We start from the raw sequence: 24,443 nt of genomic DNA on the forward strand, positions 1-24,443 counted from the left end.
AATCCTACAGCACAGCAAACCAGATCGGTCCCAGATTCTTTTGTGAATTCTGCTAAATGAGATACAGCAACGTTCTCAAATCTAAGCTCCAGCCTGTGTCTCAAATCCTACTTTTTCTTTTAAAAAAACAAGACATTTGCATTTTTTTTCATAGTGAAGTTTGTTTTCAGAGGATTACATTGAAAAACACAAGGTCCTCAGCCTTCAGCAATGTGGGCAAAGTTCTTAGGAGACAAAGTTAAGGCAATAATGTTAAGGAAACAAGACTTTCCAGGGAATAAAGCCAGACTATAACACACTGCTATTGATGGATGATATTTGGTAGCCTTTACCTCCCCCATCACCCAACAGATAGGATTTCACATTCTTCATATAGACACAATTCTTACCTTAAACACACCTTTTCCCTGATAACACCTCAATTCTTACATTGTTCACCTGCAGATCATCTCTTTGCCTTGTGCTGTGCACCACTGGCTATTAAGGATTGGAACAAGACCAGCCTATTTCTATTATATCCTTGGATTTGAATTACAGAAGTGTTGTAACTCCCAGCATGCAGCCACAACTGAAATGAGCTAGTCCTTAATTAAACAGAGGTTGAAGCTCATTGTTTAATTAAACAGATGTAAGTGCCTAATCATTCAACTATTCCAAGCATACACTGCACATCATTTAATCTCCCCACCCACACAATGAAGGCACAGCTCTAAGACTTCACTGCAATCATACTATTTCAAATAAGCCAGCCTATGCTTTCAACAGAAAAGAGAAATTTCCAGTGACTGGATAAACATGTAAAAGAAGAGTGAATGGGAATTTACTGAGAGAGCCATTTCCAGTAAAGTGTGTGTGAAATGAGAATCTCTCTATGGAGCAGGAAATAGCTGTGCAGCACACCCACACCTCTTGGTTTTTCTGACATACAGAGGCCACACTATGAAAGGCTTTCCAACACCATGAATGCCTTTCAAACAACACTGTTGCAATGTAGGATACAGCATAGATCCTTGTTTGGGCAAAGAGGATGAATTTTCCTCAGAACACTTCCAGAAAGCCTGGGCTGTGTGTGCACACATCCAGGCAATGCCTCGATCTACGAGGGGAACCGACCTACAGTGCTACAGACTCTGCCTTGTGTGTTCCAGGGGAGATGCCTGACATCAGAGGACATAGATCCTTTTTGTGTAGCAGATTGTTACTTTCTGGAGCAAAAGAATTTATCTGAAAGGAGTTTGCTGCATGAAAGGAAAACCAAAACTGATAGGTTGGGCAGTCAGCTTTTTACCCAAACCTAACAGATCCAATTGTTTATGAGGAGAGCAGAGGGAAAGAGATTGACAGATTCTCCAGATTCCTCAAGCCACCTGGCAAAACCAGGATAGATTCCAGCAGGGATTAAAAAACATTGACAGGGAATCTGTATTATAATATTTAGCAGTGAAAGGAGCCTAAGACATAGGCAGAGAAGCTGTAGGTACAGTCCATGTTTGGCAGGAGAGTCACCACAGAAGGACCCGTGTGACTTTGTGTCCAACCACTTGTTTCCACCCCTTGTGCCAGTGGCTGCTGTCCTGTCAGGCTGCACTGTGGCATGCACTGAGGGTGCCAGTACGACAGAAAGAGTAGCCCCTTGTCTCCCTCATCCAGTGATTTCAATCAGCTGTGGTGCCAGCTGATAGCCCAGCACCAAGAGCATTTGTTAGCTGGATCAGGTTTGGCTGAAAATAAAAGTCACTGGCCCAGACCAGTAAAGCACAGAGAAAGTGAAAAGATGAGGAAGGTGTTAGGGATAGGGTTGGTTTCTTAGTTTTGTAAGACAAATGCAGATTTAAGAACTTACATCAGATTATTTGTATTGTTATCATTATTTCAAATGGCAGCTAATTTTTAGGGACTTAAAAGTGAACAGTCAAGTTAATTTCTGCAGTGTTGTTCAGAGGACAGAGGAGATAGCAGCCTCACCATAGCAGTAACAAGAAACAAAAGTAGAAGAAAAAGAACTTCTCAGGTGAGCTTTACCAAAGGCTTTGTAATGCAGACCTGCCTGTGCCCAGCATTAACATCTTGACCTGAAGGCTCAGAGTTTTCCTGGCTGCAAGTACCTAAGTGTTAACTCAGACAAACATGTGGACTGTTCACTGTTTCCTTCAAGGGGAGGCAGGATCAGACGTTTTCAAGGGAATGGAAGTCACTTATTTATAGTATCAAGCCTGTGGCCTGATACAGCCTGGATGTCTGACAATTCAATAGTGAGCAAATAGCAAGACAACCCCACACCGAGGAGAATGTGCAAGTACTTATCACACCTGGAAGGAGGGAGTCCTTTATACTCTTACTGCCCAGATAAGCAGCCCAGGCTTTAGCCCTTACAAGTGTGTGAAAATTATCTGAACTTTTACAGATACCCAGCTATGAAGTTGATTACTGAAAAAGCACAAGACACGCAGCAATTACTTTTCTGAAACCACGCATCAGGTGGGAAATAAAAATATGGAAGCCGTTACATGGGGGAGAATCAAAGACATTTGAAAACTAATTGTTCTAGCTCAGCTTTTCTGTTCCTCAGTGGTAACAGGGTCACATTTGCTGGCATGAGTCTTTCCACGAGAGACCAGATAATTTTGAATAGGTTTCAAAGTGAATACTACAATGCAATCACATAGGTTTTTTTCCATCTGTATCACTTTCATAGGGAAAAAATATACCAGGTAAGAATTATTCCACAATGGTAAATTTGCAGTCTTTGTGTCGGGTTTTTTAGCAGACTGTAAAGTAAAAATAAAAACAGAAATTTAAACTTCATATCAGCCACTGCTAACAAATGACTGTGTGCTGCCAGTAATGTTGCAAAGTGACAGGATTCCTGTTGTTAAACTTGATGAGCAGCAGCATCACCAAGGAACATGTAACAACCGGTGAACTTTCCACAAAGACACTTTGCTTCCCATAGATCTCCATACATAACCTTTACTGGTCTCAGAAGGATCATTACATCCATTAGACTGTGGACTCAGCACTGCTTTAGCTCTTAAGTTAATACAACTGAGACTTTTTTTTTTACTTTCCTATTGGGAAGTAGCATGTGCAATTTTAGTGATTTCTTAGATCATTCTATAAGTAAATCAAATATTCTTTCAAGCCTAGTTATCAAAATTGTGTCCTTTGATACTACATCCTCCATCAAACTGCAGTAATCCAGATCAACACATTTTAAACCTCCACTACCTCTCCTAATATCATTCTAGCAGATAGAGTAATTAAATTTGTACATTTTTTTAAGTCCTACTCAATAAATCTGAATAAATTAACAACACATTACTAAGGCTGCTACATTAAATTTGCATAGTGCATTTAATGAATATGCAACCGCAAGTGAAAAGGTCTGCTACTGTGAACCTTCCACATTAGCATAACTACTTCCAGCATGTTTCTTAAATAATGCACTCATTTGCACATCACTGACTTGGCTAATTCTGACTTCAGTCAGGATAGCCTTGTAATTAAGACTCTTGCTTTAATTTTTAATGAAGTTTATGTTACATCAATCCTGACAGTAATGAGGGGACATGGAAACAAAAAGGCTGCTAATAATTAAATTCACAAACCAGTTTGAGGGATAATAATTCCTGAGGAGAAATTACATGACTAATTATTAATTAAATATTCATACTATTGCAGGGCCATCTCCCTTAACTGCTCCTTCTTGTTGGTAATAATGCTGAGATGTGGATGCCTCCTGCAACCATTCTGATTTTAAGGTCTTTGGTTAATTTTAGTGCACCATTAATCAATATGACACAAAAAATAAAATTGCTTTAATTGGTATCACTTTATTGTTTCTAAATATTACTACAGTTGGTTTAGTTGTGTAGAATTAATCTAGTTAGTCGGTGCCCATTTTATGGCAACATAAATCCAGTTTATATCCATAAACTTCTAATGGCAGGACAACTTGACCTTTTTTTGTAACATTACTGTTTACAGATAATTACACCAACTCTTTAAAAGGTTGTTTAATAGCTTTGCATTCATCATAGTAAAATGAAAAACATGCATATTATTTAACTCCAGACTGTTCTAAGAAGGTCTCAAAGACCCTAATTTACCCCTGCTGAAAAGTAAGCAATATTAATTTGTGTATTTTTAAGAAATCTATGAGAGCTTTTCCTCAAATGCATACAAACAGATCAAAAGTGTTTGTGTATGGATCTCTATTCATCTTTCACACATTTTACATGACATATGTAACACAATAACAGCCCTTCAATGACATCTTTCACAGAAAGAAATATGTCAGTATGTGGTTTTTCTATCACACACGTCTTGAATTGATAGTTTTCCAATCTCTCATACATAAATGCCATAAATTCACATAGGAATTAGCCTGATTAATCCCAATTTACATCAACATTTCTATCAGCCAGGATTCTGCTTACTGAAAGTGTCATAATAAACCTTTAGGATTACATGTTTACTAAAAGAAGTCCAATTTGTAGGAAAGTTTAGCAGAAGGAAAGAAATTCCTTAAATGAAACTTACTAGTCACCAAACTCAGTTGGACTATGGATTTGTTTTAAAGTGTATGTTAGTGCTTTAAAGAGAGAGTATTTTGCATAGCATAAAATTGATTCTCGAATTATTAAAAAGACATAAAGCATATCCTTTTATCCTGAAGGGGCATTTGGAAATTCTGAACCAGGGCAAACATTTCATTTTTCTAATAATTCAAACCAGTTGATTCATCAAAGTGAAACAAGTCCATCACCATACATGGGGCAATGATTCCCTTTAGCAAGCACTTGTCACATTACTACAATCTGACAGGTTTGTAGGGCATTATTACTAGCTCTGATTTGTACCACTCTATCCCTTTTACTAAATCTTAAAAATCTTTTTAACTTTTCTTTTTTCCTCTACTCTCTTAAACTAACACCTGAAGGCAATTTAAATATACCACTCCATAATGAAACAGCACTTTCATTCTCTCTAGAATTAAGACGTCATTATCAACCATCTGTTCCTGGTCCTACTCTCTATTTCTTCCATCAAAGAAATAATTCCAGGCATGAAACACCTCATTGGAGCAACAATCACCTGAAACTCCTGGAGTGCTGCAATATGAGGGTCAGCTTGGCTTGCAGGGGAAATAGCAATGGAAGAAACTTTTTCAGGTAATTTGGTGTCACTTTATGCAGCAGGTGAGGAGAATTGCTACTGGGTCTTTCTCCCCATTCCCTGTCTCTACAAGCAGCACCATTGCATTGCTACCTGTGCTCCCAAGAGTGCAATATCTCGTACACAGGACAAAAGGCATCTGCAGTGTCATCAGGTCAAAGCCCAAGTTTAAGGGCCAAAGATACAGGGCTCATACTGAGCCATCTCAATGGAATTCTTGGATTCTGAACTAGGATTTAATGGTAGCAGCTGGAAAAGCACAACTGCAGCTGAGCTTCTCTGAACATCACCAGCAGTTTTACAGTTTTACACACACAAGCTGTGTGTAAAATTTGACATGATTTGCTTTCACAAATTTAACATCCTTCTGCAACAGGATAACCACCCTGTGGGAGGGAGAATTGAAAAGGCAAACTTCATGGGTTGAGATATGAATGGCTTACTAACTAAAACATAATAGAATATAATAATCATAACAAAAAGGAGGGCTAGAGAGAAATAAAACCCAAGAGAAAGAGCTGTTGTACAGAACAATTGCTCACCACCCACTGACTGACAGCCAGCCTGTCTCTGAGCAGCAATCAATGCTCCCCAGTCAATTCTCCCCATTTTGTGTGTGACATTCCACACCTTGGAGCATCCCTTTGGCCAGTTTGGGTCAGCTCTCCCAGCTGTACCCCCCACCCAACATCTTGTGTACCTTCTCCCTGGCAGAGCACGAGGCCCTGGAAAGTCCTTAATTTAGTATAGACATTAATTAGCAACATCTAAAACATCAGTGTGTTATCAACATTCCTCTTGTACCGAATCTGAAGCACAGAACTGTGCCAGCTAGTAAGAAGAAAATTCATTCTATATGACCCAAAATCAGGACAAGAGCAAACTCTAAAACAGGTAGAAAAGCACCCTCAAGAGCAATTTCTAGTGTCAAACTCCACTGTCAGGTTGGGCTCTCCATGCTTCCATCCTGCATTAGTATCAATCCCTACTTTCACTACCGACTTAGATGAAAAGAGACCGTGCTTATAAATCTACTGCAAAGTGGGAAGGATTGTGAACATTCTCAAGGAATAGAAATCAAAGTAATCTTGCCAGATAAGAAACACATAAACTAAATGGAGATAAGCCCAGAGGAAGACAACCAGATATAACATAGCATTAGAGCACGCAAATCCCATTGGGGAAACTGAAACAACTGGGGTTCTGTTTGTCCCATAGAAGAGGTTTCTCACAGGAGAGGAATAAAGCCTGCTACTAAGGAAATAATTTTTCCCCACATCCATGATGATGGTAATAAGAAAAACTAGTCATGTACTTCAGCAGGAAAATTAAATATTAGCATTAGCACTGAAATATGTTGTGCATCTTAATTATCTAGGTTTAAGAACAGTGTAGACAAAAACCTGTCAGGAATGATTTCTGTAGCTCTGATCCAGACTTAGGAGAGAAGACAAGCTACATGTCTTCTTCAGGTATCCCAGTCCTGATTCTAGAATGAGTTCAGTTTTATGCAGAAGCTGTGGTTGTGTACGTGCCTATGCACTACATCTACAAATCCATCAGTACGACTGAATAACTACTAACAGGTCAGTTTTGAGGATTCAGAGGAATTAGAGTGTTTAAATGAGGCTTTCAGCTCTCTAAGTTGATAAAATCATAGGTGCTGAATACAAGGATAGAGATGACTCCCATTAGACATGGAAGTGAAAAGGATGAGGAGTGAGTTGGAATTGAAGGAAGGGACTGAGGGGGGGGGCTGGGTACCAAAAGCTTCCTTGTGAACAGGACACAAAGAGGGCCAAGGATTGCTTGGTGACTGTTCCTTTTCTCGTCTCTTTGTGCTCCCTCAGAAAGTGAACCTCTTGAGTTGAAGACAAAGCAAAATTCCAAGCAGCTCCCATCTTGCACTGCTGTGGGCTGCAGTGCCTCAGTGCTCCCTGGGACAGAAAGTACAGGCACAAGGTGCACCTGTAAATCCAGAACCGATCTGTGCACCACAGCTCGGGTCCCAAGCCCAAGCCCAGCCTCTTTGCTGAGTTTGCCAACAAAAAAAAGACTCAGGTGAGTTTGTGGAGACTCACCAGCATTTCCCTCCTCAACTCAAAATACATATGCTTTCAAATATTCTTGAGATTTTTTGGAAAGTTTTGGCTTAAAGTGGAAAAAAGAATGTCAACTGGCTCTTTGTTCTCCAGCTAATTTTATTTACATGAAAGAAAATACTTTAAAATAAACACTTTAAAATAAAGAAATACTTAAAAATAAAATAAAAGATGCAAATATTCAATTTTGACAAGGTTTGTTTGGTTTGGTTTTATGGGTTTTTTTTGTTTTGTCTGTTTTTTAATTGGAGGTCTCTTCTCCATTAAAAAGAACACAGTTTTTGGAAAAAACATTTTCATAAAAATATCTCCCAACACACTGAACATTTACCAGAAGATTTTTACTACCCTGTACTAAGATTAGTAATACTTTATTTTGCACAAAAATTACTGTAACTGAAATCTATTATTAATTTAATAATGAATTAATTCTTAGATGGGGAGCCATGATGAGTTCTCCCAGTGTGAGAAGATACTGGTCTGATCCTATATGAAAGCAACAACAAGAATTAAGACAGCAGATAGGATCCTCTAAAAACTATTTGGCAAGTGAATTATTATTTTATTATACTGCTTTTAAACAACAATTCAGTAAGAATGATAGGCTGAAAATATTTGAGTAGCAGAATGGTTTTTAAATTGAAGGAGTCTCTAACCAGCTGGTTTTAGGCACAAACCTGCATAGCTTTCAGAACAAGTAGAAAATACAGAATCTTACTAGCACTGAGGAGCACAAGTGGAGTGTTAACAGTATGAACTGCAGAGTGACAGAGTAGGATAATCACATTATTGTAAACCTAATGAAAGAAATGGCACATGGTAGAGAAAATCAGCATCCAAACAATGCCACTTCCACAATCAGCCCCTTCAAACACCACTCTCCCAGGAAGTAATTCCATATAAAAGAAGTTTTTTATTTGTTCATTTTTCAGCAGCCACCATGTCAGTTAAGCTGACATTAACATTCAGTCCTGCAGGCTGTCAATATTTCCTAGAGGAAAGTGGCCTCAGCCACTTTGCAAGCCATCAGCAGCTACAGCATTCTGACCAATGTGGGAGCAAGGGCTCTGAGTCAGGGAGCCTAAGAGTTCCTGGCACAGGAAATCAGCTTGAGTCTGAGTGTCCCCTAATACATTTCCCTTCTACAACTTCTCAAATTTGGTAGTACCATAAAAAGCAGAAGACAATGTGAGGGAACAACCATACCTGAAAATCTGTGCACAGCTCTTTTAGGAATATGCAGACTCAAATTTAACATATGGACAAAATATTCTGAAGACATGAGACAGCATTTTAGCACATAGAATTCAATTTGATTTCGTAGCTAATAGGTTAGTGTGACCTATCCATTCCTAAAATGATGTATACTGCAATGCCTAAAAATTGCTTCATTACCCTTGACACTTACACCTGCAAAAGCCTACAGTTCATCAGACTGAGCTTGCTGCCCAGGTTGTTTAGTGTTTTAAGACACACAGGTGCTTTTGGAGATACTTGGGCCATATCAATGCACATTCATTAGTCAATGTCTAATCTGCAGGAAGAATATGCAAATTACCTACTAGAAAGAAAATATTTAGGCAAAAATCCCTGTGCTGGTTTTCCTGCAGTGTCCAGCAAAAGCTGAATGCATTCAGTAGAGGTGCAGAAGCTTAATAAAGATCTGAAGTTAACATTGTTCTACTTTTAGGTGGAAGTCAAGAGAATATTTCTAAGGTAAACTGGGCACCAACACTGCCAGTCATTTCCTGTATCGCATTTCTCAGCTATAAGCAAGAGGCAATGCAAAGGGACTCTAACAATGCCAGACAGCACCAGCCATACCCCCAAATCCCAGCTGGACTGGTTTTGTCAGGAACAGAGAGTTAATTTACTTCACCGCAACCTGCAGGGTGCTGTGCTTTGGATTTGTCACCACACAGTGCTGATATCACACAGATGTTTTAGCTACTGCTGAGCAGAGCTTACACAGTGTCCGGGCTTTCTCTGTTTCTCTCTGCTGCTGCAGTGAGGAGGCTGGGGGTGGGCAAGAGGCTGGGAGGAGACACAGCCAGGCCAGCTGACCGAAGGGATGTTCCATACTGTACATCATGCTCAGCAGCAAAACAGGGGCAAAGAAGGAGGCAGGGTGGACATTCAGAGTGATGGCACCTGTGTTCCCAAGTAACAGCTACATGTGAGGGCACCCTGCTTGCCTGGAAACAGCCAAATGTGCCTGCTGACAGGAAGTAGTGAATGGATTCTTTACTTTGTGTTGCTTGCTTGGGCAGCTTTTGCTTAATCTATTAAATTGCCTTTACCTCAACCCACAAATTCTCTCACTTTTGTCCTTCCAATTGACTCCCCCACCCTACTGGGGGTGCAGTGGCTGTGGATGCCAGGCTGCCTGCCGGGGCTAAGCCATGACACCAGTCAAATACAGCACAAACCTGTATTTTGGCCGTGCACAAGCCTACCTTTAGCCTGCTGGTGTCCATAGCTGTGCAGCACAGCTGGCTGATCAAGTTTTTCAGTCTGCATTTACAAGAGCTACAGTCCCCTCTGTGCAAAGCTGCCAAGATTTTTAACCCCCAATACACCAATTTCAGATGCCACTGCTCATTCCTCTCACTTACTGACATAAAATCCTAATCTTGCAGCAGTTTGCTTTCTCACACTACAGAACAGCGTGGAAAGCACAGTGTGTCCCAAACACCTCTTCTGCCAGAATTTGGGTCCTTAGTAAGAATAAAATAATACTCTCCAACAGTCTTTTTGCTCACTGCAGATTCTGATACTGTCTGATAACGATAATTCAGTTTCTACTAATGACTATTTCCTCAGTATTTTATTGTTAAGATCTAATAGTTTAAACACCTAATGACAATAAATGCAGGTTTACTCACGCAGTGTCTTTCCATTGTTTAAAAACCAGAATTTTAGTAAGCATTCCCAACATTTATTTCTCAAAACTGGAACAGAAAAATGATGCCAGGATCAAGTGCGACGAGAGCGCTTAAATCCACACAAGGAACTCATGGTTTCCAAGGGGGCCGACATTAGTAGAGAAACCTGTTTGTGACCTGCAAGATGCAGATAATATTTTATAAATATAGTTTGTTTTTTACTTTTTCAATCAGCAAAGCAGAATTTTCATCATACTTTCTATGAACTCAATTTGAGTTTTGTTTTTTATAATTACAGCAACAATGCAAGGATGGGAATTTCTTTTACCCTTCAACATCATGAAATAGTCGGATGAGAACTTTGTATTGCATAATACATGATGCCCTGCCTTACATGTGATATGCTTTACAAAAATCTTAGTCTAATTGTGTAAGACTACTGTTACAAAATATTCTCATCACTGGCATGTTTAATTGAGCTCCTGAGAGGCAGTATCAGTAAGACTTAGGGATAAATAACTGGTAGTCCCATTGGTCTCACCAAGAATCCATTGATGTTTCATAAATCCTAGTCAGTACAAATCTAATTGAGTTACCATGCTGAATTAGCTTACATCTAAATGGCATTCATGTCTACAAATGGAATAATTAGAGGCTAGAAAATGGGATATATGAAGTGCTATCCCAAGTGACAACAGCAAGACATTTGTATTCATTCAATCAACTGCTTTAAAAAAGCAGATGCAATACTTGATTTGGGGTTGATGACAAGACAGTGTTATTGAGTCTAGAAATGGTATTAGACAGAGAATGTTAACTGCTTCTTCATAGCCATCTATTTATATTTATTCTAAGAGATTCTGCACTTTGATTCTTTCAGATTTTGCTTTAGGATACAAAGTCATTACATGACTACCATGACTACATAGTCCCTATTTTATATCTAGGGTAATGAAATCAGCTACACTCATTAGCGCTCTTCTTTCTGCTACTAGAATTCTAAGATGAATAGAAAATAAATCAATAAATAACAGGGCTTCAAACAGAACTTTCAAAGCTACTAATATTTTTAGCCTCAGCACTGAAGGAGTCTTTTTAGACAGAATAAAGCAAATAGGACTGTTCATTTTGTCACCTTGCTTAGCCACTTTGTTCTGTGTACTAAATTAAATAAGATACTGTTACACTCCCACTGGAGTCCGGTGTCACCCTGCCAGTGATAGCCTGCATTACACACTGACATTTCTCAGATGCCAGTAGTTGGCTGGTTCAGGCTTACTTAAATACCATCTGTTTTTTTCAGGACAAATATAAAACACTGCTATCTCAAACTGTATATAAAAGCTATTAAATTAGGATGAATCTTTGCAATGCTGGATAACAGATTCCTTTAATTCAGAAAGTAGTCTAATTTGCATGCATATTTTATTTATTACACCAATTAAGTTTTGCAAATAGTTTGCAATGAGGTCCCTATGACCTAATAATTCACAATTACTCCTGGGATATCCTGCCCACTTTAGCACGTTTTGAATAATATTGCTATCTCCTTGAGAAAATAATGCATTTTTTACATGATGAATTTATTAAGAGTGCACACACCTCTTTCTTAACCAATTTTACTCTAGACAGGGTTACTGGAGCTACTTCACAGACCTTTGTCATGTTGGTTAATGAATGCTTTCCTTCAGCTTCCTCTCTTTTCACATACTTGTCTCCTAAGCTCTTGTGGAAATCCCACATATATACAACCTAGATGAGCACTCCAGGTGGTAACACAATATAAATGAATAATAAACATTTGAAGCTGCCAGGAAGAGATTCACTTTCTGCTCTAACATTAAATAATGGAGAATAGTTGAAAATGGACATTGCGGGGCAAACTGATTGCAGTCTAACCTCCCCAAGACTGGCAAACTTGCTTCAGATTTATACTGTGGAATTTAACTCCCAAAGAGCTGTATCAGCAAATAAAAATGTGATAGTCACTTGTATCTATTCAAATAATGACAAGTTACATTGGCTTAGTTTATAAAAACAAACTACCGTGTAGATTGCTTTGCTTTAATGAGCTTTATAAGGAATTTTAAATGAGCTCAGAGTATGAGAAAATGCTTTATTTTGGTACAGTGTTCAATCAAGCATTGGCATTTCCTTGTACTTCACATATATGGCTTCCTCACTTAAAGCATTCAGCTAGTAATCTGCATTTCTATATTTTTAATTCCATTACAAACAAACCTCTTTATAAGAAAGAAAATTTGTAGATTGCAAAGACAGTTATGGAAGATAATATATTTGCTAAAAAATAAGAGCAAAAAAACCCAGGCTTATTTTTCATGTGACTTTCACATACAAACTTGAATATCTGCCTATGTTTTTTGGAGAAGGTGATTGCTATGGCAGTAGAAATCTGCTCAAGAAGTGGCTACCCTGCAACAGAATGTAATTTTCTTTCTAAACTGTCTATACATAGTGATATAGGTCATCTTGGTATTCCTACATCTTTTTTTAGAAAGTTTACTTGGACACACTCAGATAAAACCCTAAAACCGATGTGTCATAGTGAAACCCCCAGCCTCCTGTGTCCTTTCAGTACTTTTGCCACCAAGTGCTTTCCGACGCTTGAGAAGAGCACGGGGGAGCAGCAGAGGCCCCGAATTCCCTCATCCCACCAGCAGCAAGGCTGGAGCTGCCCGCCCACCGCTCCCAGCGCTGCCCAGGAGGCGCTTGGCTGAGGGAGCCTTCCTGGGTATTCCCGTTTCTTTGGTTTGATGTGCTCTGCTATCGGACTTTGCTCAAGTACAACACTGAACACGGGCTATTCTCTCCCAGAGCTAAGAGCTGCTAAATATTTGTGAGCACATCTCAGAGAACACCGGCCTTTTGTTAGAGTTCACACACCCCACCCCTTTCCCCGCAGGTGGCAGTTCTCTCCCTGCGGGGTTTGCATCCCTTCACTGCTCTCTCATTCCACACAGCTGTCTGATAACGAAGTGCCAAGCACTGCACTCCTTGTAAAGCCAGGCCCTGCCTTCATGCGGGGAAACCTCCTCTGGTGCTTAGTGCACACAGAGAGCAACATCTGCAGCCCTCACACTCCAGATCTACTCAGAAATAGCCGAAATGCTTCCCACTGCTGCCTTCCGTCACTACTGGCTCGTGCTGAGCATTTGCAATGGCCCACTAAATTTCCTGTCCCATCCCGTGGCTGATCAGCACCTTTCCCTCAGCCATTCCCATAAGTAATCTCCGTTCAGATTACTTGCCCAACAAAATGGCTTCATTGGCAGCTTTTACCACCTCTAGATTTAAATTCTTTCCTTGTATGCCTGAAGTTCCCCTTAATAAAATGCACCTGGCGATATAAGAAGTAAAATGAACAATTCCCCATTAAACAACTACAGGGAAAAATGGTGACGCTTCTAATTAATTCTTTTTTTTTTTAAGTAGCTATTTCCTTATCCCCAGCAAACAATTTCAGAAGGGAATGCTGCACAAAGCCTACATATGGCTTTGCTTAGAGTAGGACATAGCTTACAGGACAATAAAATGAAGGAGTGAGTTCCGCATTTTGGTTTACAGAAATTTGTTTTTAAACAAATGTGTTCATGTGCATGAGAAAATAATCCAAACCTGGAAAAACATACAGAATAAAAGCCTGTTAATGCAGCATAACTCTCAAGGGTCTGCATTCACCGGAGCAATGAGGACTGAAACTGAACCCCTCCCTGGATGAGGGATGTAATGAAAGATCTTACAGAACAAGCTTAAAACAAAGTATGTTTACAATAGTCATAAGTGTAATAGGCAATAACCACAAACTACACAATATTCCAGCTCTTTGAGGTCTTTCTATTTTAATTCTGTGCAATTTCATTAACCCCCTTGCAAGGAGATGTGCTTGAAGGAACTCTATAATATAGGTCACTTTTAGTAGACACTTATATTCCATTGTTAATTGGCAAAGCAAGGAGGAATGAAATAGCCTGGGAAGTATCCTACAGGGAATAGCTTGCATTGGCAAACAAAATGAGCGAGTAATCTCACAGATCTGTTTCATTTTCTAAAATCCTTCTACAGCACCACATTTCCAAGTACAACCGTGAAATGCAGCAAATTAGGATTAGTACAAACCATTTTGTTCAGTGCCAACAGTTAAGTGATGAGCAGGGCAAGTGATCCAAACCTCCATTTCTTCTGTGCACCAAGTCAGCAGCTGGCGACGGCAAACACGGGGTAGGACATCAACACCAAAAATGCTGCAGCAACCATGTGAGGCCAGAACAGAACACTTGGTTTCATGGTGATGGAGGGAGACTTGGTTGGACTACATTTCCCATCATGCACAGCATAGGAATATGATTGACAATTTTAGTAACTTCATTTTCATAACACCAGACTTGTGACTCGGCTCCAAGAAAAAAATACTGTGTGAAATTGCTTGGTGTTATTTAAAAGGACACAGACTAAATGATTGTTTATCAGTATACAAAATACTGAGTGAAATTTTCCCACAGGAGTAGCAGCCTGAATAGTATTAACAGTGCTTTAAACTGTAATGAATTCCCAGTCTAATTCACTATGAGGTTTCAATTTATACCACATTTAGAGTACTCCAGGTTCAAGTAATCACTGCAGTAATTAGCTTACTTCCAGTCCTCCAAAATAAACCCACTAATTTTTGCAATCAGCCTTCATTTGGTTAATCACCAGTTTAATTGATTTAATTAGTTTGATCTGCAAAATTAGTCAAGTGTAAATACTGTTTTGTAAACAGAGTTTAGCTCCAAGCTGTAATAGAGGGAATTCTAATTCAAAGCTAGAGTTAATAATAAAAACTAACACACGCGATTTTTGTTGCAGTATCCAGCAGTTTTAAGTCTACAAGACACAAATTTACACTTTTAATAGATAATCTGATTTTATATTAGTGACAATACTGAGGACATTGTCTCTCTGAATTTTATTCCTGACTAATGATTTTTACACTCTGACAATTGACACTAGAACAGTGTTCTTACTTTCTCTAGATCAAGAGAAAATTTTTCCTTTTTAACTTCATTTTTGCTTTGAAATAGTGACAAAAGGCATTTATTAATAAGATAAAGCAAAGGAAAAATTATATATAAGGAGAACTGCAGTTACTCCTAAGCAAACATTGTTTCCAGACATTTAAGAAGGTGCACTAGTAAAAGAAGCAAGCCAAGCTGCAACTCTGGGCAGTAATATACCAGGCTGAGGGAATGTCTAAACAAAAATAATGCCCTGAAATTAGAAGCTGAGCAAAATTTGAAATAGCTCTGGAATCAAAGATTTGGCATTTTAGCACAGCTCCATCAGTTGCTGACACTGACCATCGTAAAAGTACAGGTGATCCCTCTGAAAAATGCTGTGTATTTCCTGACAAATACCCAAATTCACCACGTACATATTAAGCTCTTTAAAGTCGCCCCAGAGGATGCAGACCTCAAACCAAGGTAAGATGCTGAGGATGAGCAGGCTGGCACATCTCTGGGAGGTGACAAATGCTGTCACACAGCACAGTGTGTTACTGTCACACACAGCCCAGCCTTCCACCCCCAGCCACGTAAAGAAAGGGAGTGACTGGGATTCACCACCTATGGCCAGGAAAGATCTCTTTCCAAGGAATGCCAGCTAGGAATAGCACAAATCCAGGTTGCAGATAAAGGATCTGTTCTTAGCTCTGCTGGGATGCCTTTGACATCACTGCCAAGTCATTTAGATTTCCTGAATCTCAGTTCAAACTGTAAATGTAAATAGTGTTCCTAACTCAAAAAAGATTGCATCAATCCATTACAAAAAAGGGGAAAATAAAAACTCCCTCTATTGAAACACCAGAGTCTATGGACAAAACATCAGAAAATTCTCAGATTATTTTTCCCAATTAATTATTTTTCCCAATTAAAAAGTATTTATATTTCAGTTTGTTTTAAATTTATTCTATTCTGAGTTTATTTAAAGATCTTCCTCTTTTTTTTGTACCAAGCTTTACCACATCTCTCATCTCAATCTTGTGCCTAAACATAAAAGATGTATACAACTTCTTTTCCTCCCATTTTTTCCACCCCCTTTTCCCAGCTGAACCCTTTCAAAATATTTTGAAATTAAAGAAATTTAACCACTATCCTCAAACACTTCAGAATTTTCTTCACTGTCTGATAAATTATCTCCTGACAGCAGGCCATTTTCCTAACTGCAGAGACATTACACCTTCAAAGAAGAAAAAGGAAAGAGGGAAGAAGGAAAAAAACCTACAAAAAAATTCCAGTTACCATTTTTTTCAGTTCTCTTCACTGTATGAAATGGAACACACCTGAGAAGAGATATATTTAAGGAAAAAAATTCAACAGTGAAAACAAGTTTCTGTTCATTGTGATTTGAATTTCTCTCACACAAAATGCCTCCAACTTCACATCAAATGTTTTCTTCAAAGTATTTAATTTTTTGTTTCTTTGATTAGCCACTCGGGAAAAAAAACCCAGCAACAACACATCCAAGAGCAACTTACTGCAGCCCTTCAAGCTTTACAAAAGCATTCATCCAGTTCTGGACAGGAGCAGAAGCCAGCCAAGAAAGCTGCAGGGCTTGCATCCAGCCCCATGCCTAAGCTCAGTGCCAGACTTCATTCCACCCATTGTATCACTGTTCAGCCCACATTCCACCATGGAAAGACACTGGAAACCCACAAGGTCTAAACTAAGGAGGAACTGCAATGTCTGCACTAGTTCTTTTCTAGAAAGAATTTTAAAGCCTTTTTCCCATCTCTTATGATACGTTAACTTGTGTGTTTGCAAAATCAGCTGTGAATACGGTTTTGTACATGTGGTATGGCTACCACTAAGGAGGGTTTGGGGGATTCACGTAAACCAAGTCCCAGATATTTTTATCCTCATGATTTGCATTGATGTCTTATTTGTCAGGTCTAATTATCAAGCAAAATGACTGAATTAAGTCAACCACTCTGCAGAACACCTATTTACGCACATAATCAACAGCAGCTCGAGGTTACAAACCTGAAGAAGTTCCCAATGCTCTTCAGTGATGGGTCTCTTCATGGAAGACACAACCCTGCTGCAGCCCCATCTCCTGAGCAAACACAGCCTGTGTAAGTCCCTCAATCTCTCTGCAGGACTTGTGTGAATAAGTAACATTTGCTGCATGAAAACAAAACCCATAATCACCAAACCCTTGAAGAACAGCACCCTGTGGAATAGATTACAATATTTTAGCATGTTTGTTTCATTTGATGTTTCCACCAGAGCTCCTTTAACAGTGATACAAACTGCACATTGGGTACTCATTACACCACACTGGAGAGAACAAGGATCTTGTAAATATGCATTAAACTGGGGTTACACTTTCCTTCCTGCACACTGTGTCTGAGCTGAGACACAAACTCGTGTCCTTGAGAGCAGGAGATGGGGCATATTCCTGGCATGCTGCCACTCTCCATGAAATATGTCCTTTTTACAGATGTTTCTTATACTATTGGGAACAAATTGCTCATCCACATGCACAAAGACATACCTGGATAGACATAAGGTATTATGAAAAAAAAAAATTATGTCTATATTCAGTGAAAAGTGGGTCTAAACAAACTCAGTTTGGAGAGTACTAAGTGTGGACAGCTCTCATTTTCTTGAACACAAGTCAGAGATAAAGGCCACGCAAATTTCACAGGTGGGTGTAGAAATGTGCATCACTGAGTTTAACCAAATGCAAAGCAGAATTGAAGCTTATTAGCTTTGTTGGCATATGTAAGCGACTTATTAACTAGTTCTACAAATAAACTGCAGTTTGTCCCATTGCATCCTGTTGACAGATCTGTCATACGACTATGAACAATGGGAAATTTCCAGAGTTTCTGAAGCCAATTCCTGCTAAAGATACAGCACATCTCCTTTTTTTGTGAAGTGAAAGGTGTCCTCAGATTGTTCAGATATGGAAAGACCTGTTTGATGAATGAGCTGGACAAGATCTTCAGCACCTTCAGCATGCACAATGATTTGACATCAAAGAGCCCTGCAGATAGGACAGTTTATTAACTTATAAGACTTTTTTAAAAGGTTTTAGCGTTTACACACCTATAAAAAGAACACTTCTGAAAGTTTAGAGGAAGGGAGTCTATTTAATTTCAGAGTCCCATCTCCACAATCACGAGGGCTGGATCTCTGCATTGGCATTTTGGGAGGATCGCCATTTCCACAGTTCTGTCAAAGTTGCCAGAATAGATGAGAAGATGTTTCGACCAGATTCCTGCTCTTAGTTTTATGCTTTCTATGGAAAGATCCTGCATATGCCTGGAGTGGTGTGGATGTATTGATATGTAGGCCAGAATAAATATTGCTAGTGCAAAGCCTTGTCATCAATATTCTTTAAAAATCCAGTACAGTAGAACAAACTTAATATTGGCTTAATAACAGGTATTATATAGAGACAAAGGTGTTGCTTTAGTAGTTAGAAACCCTAAAAGCCTTTGTCATTGAACTTTATCACTAAACTTGGGCTCCAAAATCCTATATACCCTGAGACCACATTGACCATATTTTAACTAAACTGCAATTTACTTTATTTGATTTTTATAGTGAGCCGTTTTAGCTTTGCTCTCACAAGAGCAAGAAATTAAAGGATTGAAATACATTCTATTCTTGTTTATATGTGTTATTCATGTTTTGCAGCAACTGATGGATTTTCTAATTTGTAAGATTTCTTAGGCAATCAAAGGTAACACTGAAACAACAATGAATGGATAATGAGCACACTTGCTATATTTGATTTAATGCATTTGGCCAGGGTGAACCTATTTGTGTTTGTTTCCTTCAACCATATGTTAGTAAAGTTTCATTAAAATGAAAAAGGGTCATACATATTCCTGCAAAGCATCCTGCACATTCTTCAGCAGCTTTCAGGCCAGTTAATTTCGTGTTTTGAAGGACCAAACAACCTTCAACAGAAGCTTTAAAACTTATTTGAATTTTAACATTCACATCAACTTATGTTACTGATGATGAGTGCTGAGAACTGATTAAGACTGGTCCATAAATATAACACTTAAAAACGGAAAATAGAGGTAAGTAATTCTTGTTAGTCACAACAAAGATTTCCCCTCACCGCTCTAATATTGGTTACCTTTTTTCTCCCTTTCCTTATGGTCTGTGGATGTAATCAGAGGAAATAAGAACGCACTGCAGAAAGCATGCAGCACTACAGGCCACATGTATAAAGGAATAAAAGACCATTACTTCATAAACATTCCAGGAGCTCTCAGAATTTCTGGCAGTACCAGCAGATTTTAGGCGACTTTGAGCACAACGTGGTCCCATACAATTGCTTAATGACCACCCAGGCATAGGCTCAGTCTCAGATACACACCAGAGTTTCAGTCTTAATTCCAAAACGAAGTTACTCACCCTCTGCCTCCGATCAAGGCCTCAAAGTTCTCACAAAAGAAATCTCTCCCTGGCCGTGAGGACTGTATCCATACAAACATTCCCTTCTAGATGTTAAGTGGTTCCCCCTGAGCCGAGTACGTTTTCCTCCTGGCCCACGCCCTTCCTGCGTGTCAGACAGACGCTGTCTCCAGAGGGGCTGGCAAGCTCCCGTTAAGCAGCACTTGACTCCAAGCTGCCTCCAGACCCACACTTGCCACGCAAACCCAAGGAGTCTCCCACCAGGTGTATCCCATAAAAGTGAGCACACACTAGTGCCATCTCCTTTCTTTCCCCTTATCACCATCTCCCTAAACAGAGACTGTTCCAGTTCATTTGCCGCTGCTTAAGAGGATGGGTTCAGGGTAGAGAAAAGTTAAAAAAAAAATTAAGTGGGTGGGAAGAATGGAGGAAAAAGACTTTTATAAATCTCCTGGAATTTGTTTCGAATGCTAATTAAGACCAGCTTACTCTTCTGAATGCCTGTGAGGTCACAGCCCCACAGCAATTTTCACAAATGCCGACAATTACTTGCAAATGCAGTCAGCAGCCCCTTGAGTACCCTGAGCATCAGGTGCCAGTCCTTATCTTCGAGACACCAACAACAAAGAAGGAACTTGCACAGAACTTTTCCGTGGTATTTGAAGAGGTTTTTAAACGACTGAAAATCACCTCAGTTTTTAAAATCTATAGCATCCCTATGGTCATTCCTTATTGTCCTGATTTATTCCTCCAAATCAGGCATCACCTTCCACGGATCTATTTCTGCAGCTCTAGGACTGTTAATTTGCCCTGCAGCACGTGGTCTAACAGCCAAAATGAACAAAGAAACGCTTCTGAGGATACTGGGTGATACTTTGTATTTCAGACTTCAGCAGGAACACACTGGTTTTAACGATGCATCCATTCCCGAGCCTCTCCCCTCAGGACTTCTTAATAAGTGGGTGATACCACATGACTGTCGTCATCTTCAAACGGAAGTCATTTTGCTGAGACCGATAAACCACAAGGAGCAAATGCTGATATTTTTACGATTATTAATGGAATCGAGGCCTGAAAATTGCAAGAGTCAGACAGACACCTGTAGGAATAATATAATCCCAATTAACAGCAACAGGTTTATATAGCCATATCTAAAGATAGCAAATGTCACTCATGAAGGAAAACATCAGAATATTTTTTTTTAAGTAATGGGAATAAATTAAGGTATAAAAGCTGCCTGGAGGTTAGCACTTCACCTATTCCACCATCTTCTGTCTACACCATACCATGCGAGTCGGCTGAGCAGAGAGAGTTAATAAGACCTCTTCAAGCAGTTCTGTGCTTTCATGTGACGTTGATTTGGCTACATTCTACAGGCCTTAAGAAATTATGTTTCATAAGCTGCCACCACCCCTCCCCCCCCAAGTTTTCTTATTCTCCTCATAAGAATACTAAACTCTAACCACTTAATGTAACCAATTGATCACAAGGGAGCTAAAATGCATGCAGCATTACTCAAAAGCTATAACCAGAATTAAGGGGTTAATCTACAAGAAAAACTGGAACATATACATCGGGACTCTGTAGCATTTTTAAAACAATGCCACAGATATGAAGCAATTGTCATACTTGGAGAGTTGTCAACTTCACTATTTTCAGTGCACAACAGTGGCACATGCTTTGGGTTTCAGAGCTTCACAACAGCCTGATTGTCACACTTGGTTTAAACTGCTCTACAGAACTTAGAAGTCTTGTTTTAGAAAGTACCTCAAAGCCTAGACTGCATGACTCTGAATGAGGCTGCAGGTGCCAATCTGATGGATATGCAGACAGAATAGTTCATGATTGTAAATAAAAGCCAAAGTGGGATTTGAGGAAAGCAATTGAGACCCTAATTCCTACTGAAATCGAAGGAGTTTTAGTGGACTTAGGAACCCAGTGCCTTTCTTGAAGCATATCAGCATTTTAAGGCATAGCCACACCTCTAAGTCTGGGTTGAAAACACGGATTTGGAAAACACTGACCTGTTTTCAGAAGGAACAGCCTGATCTTCCACACACTGTAAATAACACTGTGTGCGTTCTGTGTGTATACACACATAGCCCATTGGCTACACGTGACAGAAGCTGCCAAGACATTTCATGAAACTTGACCCTCCCCATCAATCCCTCATATTCCTGCAACAGAGCTGCAGGCTAATTTGGCAGATGCTCTCACTCACTTTCCCCAAGACCTGCAGCTTTATATTCCTGCAAGCCCTGCTGAGGTGTGTGTAGGCACAGATACAAAAAGTGCCATTGAATTGATCCCAAATCTCACTTGAATATTCCTTTGGCTGGGTGGCTCTCCTGTTCCTGCTGGTGCCTCACCCTCAGGAGCCTTTCTGGTCAATGAAGTCTTCACAGTCTCTGGAAAGACTTTTGCCCATTCTAAGCTATAGCTTCTTAATCTCTCCCATGAAGCAGCCATGTCAAATAAATATGTTTTACAAACAGTGGTGTTCATTTGAGGCTGAGGTACCACAGCCACTCGAAACACTAAACTCCAGTCAACCTTTATAATGCCTTTTCTTTTTTTTTCATGGCAGCATTGCACATCCTTGTGTAGCTACTGTGAATATTCAAATACTGTAATTGGAAATGATTTACTTTGTTTTGAATTAACTAAAATTCCATTGTTAAGCACAAATACTGCTTCACTAAATCATCAAGCTTTTAATAGGTCCACATGAGCAGGTTACCGAGCGTGTTAGGATTTATAATGCTCCTGGGGAGCTGACCACTGTATTATGCTTCCTGCTGCTAGGTAATATGCATGACACATTTCTGGACACTAATTCATTTATTTAATAGTAACAGTATGCAAAAACAGAGTTCAAAATGAGGCTGACAAAGAAGGTATAAAAGTTTTATTAATCCATAGCTAATCAAAGGCCAGAGGAAAGCATATAATGGTGGCATTTACAGACCATATCGAATGTGAATAAATTAAATTTTTGTTTCCTAAAATCTGACTAATAGAATGTGTTCAGCTTGAAACATTTATACTTTTAATTACAGTGGCAGCCAATTTAGAGTAGGTATCTGGTTGTACTGCACTTAAAACTTTGCATCAAGGATCTCCACAAATCCCCTCATCAGCTATTCTTTGAATCCGATTTGTTACTGTGTGCACTGTGTCCATGCTCAGAAATAATAACATTATTTACTTTCTCATTTAATTATACAGTGACAGATTACTTGTAGGGGGAAAGGTCACTGAGGGAAAGTATTGTCTTCCTGTGAGAGAAATTTCCCTGAAAGACTCAGTATCATGTACATACAAGATAACATTGCAGATCTATCCTTCAAATGTTGGTATACGAGAATAAATTGATAGAACTACTCATATGGAAACAGTCATTGCTTCAAGCAAAAGTTTTCATAGGAGCATAACCTCATTTCCAGCAAGTTATCAAGCACTCAAATTACACTGCAGATTTTGTTTGGAAAAAAATCTAATAGCTATTAATAAGCATAAATAATAAATGACTCACAAATATAAAGAAAATAAAAAGGAAATAAATAGAAAAACAAGATTATACTAATTTGATCTGTGTTCTGAAATACCCTTAAAATTTTAATTACTTTGATCCAAACCTTTCAGAAAGCAATCCAGGGAGACAATGCTCCAATTAAGAAATGAGGGGGAGCACAATGCTTGTATAGAATATTTTAGATAACAGGACAAATTTCGATAACATTGTCATTACTTCCTGTTCTGCCCCTCCACTTGGATCTGGGAAAATAAGACATTTTTTGCTGGAATAGTTTACTTCAGAAGCAAATGCACATACGAAATTTGCGGTTCCATGCCACTGATGAGCCCTTAGCCAGCCAAGAACTCCGGCATTTCCCAAACAATACAGTAATTCTATGCAAATGGAGGTGACTGTCAGCTGCTTAAGTGAAGGCACATCCTTCAGTGCTCTTGTTGAATCACAGACTGAGTTTTTGCCACACACACAGAACCTTCTTGCAGAGCTGGAAACAGAACTCGCAGTCTATTGACTGCCAGATTGATATTTTAACTGTGGCTCTCCTGTAAAAATGATCTAAAGCTTTCCCAGAGAAGTAAAACTCTACAGAATTGTGGCATTTACTCTCATTGTGGCATTAGACTTTAGTGTCTAATAAGGATCACTTTGTAAAAATCTTTAATCTCCTCTTAACTGAGGTGTGCTTGCTGCTAACCGAAATTCTGCCTTTATTTATTTGATTTCTTTTTAAAAATAAATTAATCCTCATTTGTGCCACCAAATAAGCTCAAGTCCTTTGATAAAAGTTGAAGGTTAGAAGAGGTTATTTTCAGTTTAAATTCTGGAGGCAAAGTAAAACTGGATTAAGATAGCAATGCTGGTGTTCACAATTTAAACACTATTGACTAGCACTCAGAGTGCAAGGCTGTGACTGAGTAACAGCAGTCGCTGCAGGCAGTGCCAGGGAAAGCTCAGCGGAATTCACAATGGATTTGTCCAACATCCACATGCAACAGCAGTGAACATTTGAGAGATCAAGTTATCACTGCCTTAAATCCCCAATCATGTTAGCATACACTTCATAAACCAACTGGACAAGCAGACAACATGGAAAACCTAAAGGTTAAGTACACATTATTGACCTCAAGGACGCTGTGTTCTACAGATCATTAAATATGTTTCGGTCTCCTCTTTCAGCCAGTCACACTGAAAAGTGCCCTGGGAACATTATTTAATGATTAGATGTTCTACCTACATTTGTGTGACACAAAATCAATACCTTTCCCCTAACCTCACTTGCTTAGATTATTCTCAGCTATTAGCTGCT

The 24,443-nt window shown here is 39.2% G+C and overlaps 1 long non-coding RNA gene across 6 annotated transcripts in view; it reads right to left on the reverse strand.

Annotated features, from left to right (window-relative positions):
- LOC138116481 (uncharacterized) overlaps positions 1-24,443 on the reverse strand; it is a 104,997-nt gene that overhangs the window by 53,455 nt on the left and 27,099 nt on the right. For 3 of the 6 annotated variants that reach the window (XR_011154164.1, XR_011154165.1, XR_011154166.1), the window contains 2 exons: positions 19,600-20,698; positions 17,203-17,343 (listed from right to left, as the gene is read on the reverse strand). This is a non-coding gene — a long non-coding RNA (uncharacterized lncRNA). Of the gene's footprint in view, positions 1-10,168; positions 10,343-12,448; positions 16,503-17,202; positions 17,344-19,599; positions 20,699-24,443 lie in introns of those variants that run through there. The other 3 variants (XR_011154168.1, XR_011154169.1, XR_011154167.1) reach the window with 3 other exon arrangements.

Source organism: Aphelocoma coerulescens, chromosome 10 (genome assembly GCF_041296385.1).
Source record: "Aphelocoma coerulescens isolate FSJ_1873_10779 chromosome 10, UR_Acoe_1.0, whole genome shotgun sequence".
NCBI classification, from domain to species: domain Eukaryota; kingdom Metazoa; phylum Chordata; class Aves; order Passeriformes; family Corvidae; genus Aphelocoma; species Aphelocoma coerulescens.